The sequence below is a fragment of the Frankliniella occidentalis genome, unplaced genomic scaffold (assembly GCF_000697945.3).
Source record: "Frankliniella occidentalis isolate FOCC.00 unplaced genomic scaffold, Focc_3.1 Scaffold440, whole genome shotgun sequence".
In the NCBI taxonomy this organism is placed as follows: Eukaryota; Metazoa; Arthropoda; class Insecta; order Thysanoptera; family Thripidae; genus Frankliniella; species Frankliniella occidentalis.
The window spans coordinates 32,536-32,829 of NW_026267559.1; the positions used below are offsets into that span (position 1 = coordinate 32,536).

The 294-nt window shown below is 46.3% G+C and overlaps 1 protein-coding gene across 2 annotated transcripts in view; it reads right to left on the bottom strand.

Moving 5' to 3' along the window:
• The window catches only part of LOC113215005 (LIM/homeobox protein Awh), a 42,846-nt gene that overhangs the window by 7,979 nt on the left and 34,573 nt on the right, over positions 1-294 (bottom strand). The gene's annotated exons all lie outside the window — the stretch shown is intronic.

Genomic DNA, 294 nt, shown 5'->3' on the forward strand with positions numbered 1-294 from the left:
GGCTTCGCGATATCTCACGAAACACTGTTACGCTACGACGCGCCTGGCATACATCTACCTAGGCCTGCGGCGCTGACACCCGAGTCGGGCAAAAGTCGTAAGTAGGCCTTCGGCTTCAAAAGTCACAAATTTTGTTCCTCGGGGTTTTATTTTAACGAGTTACCCTACTGGAGACCAACAAATATCTTGAGAAAAAACATTCAAATGGTTTGGGGTCATTTCCGTGTGAAAAACAGCCTCTAGCGCCTAAACGGTTAAAGATAGAGCCAAATGGACGAAATTTTCGTCTTAAGG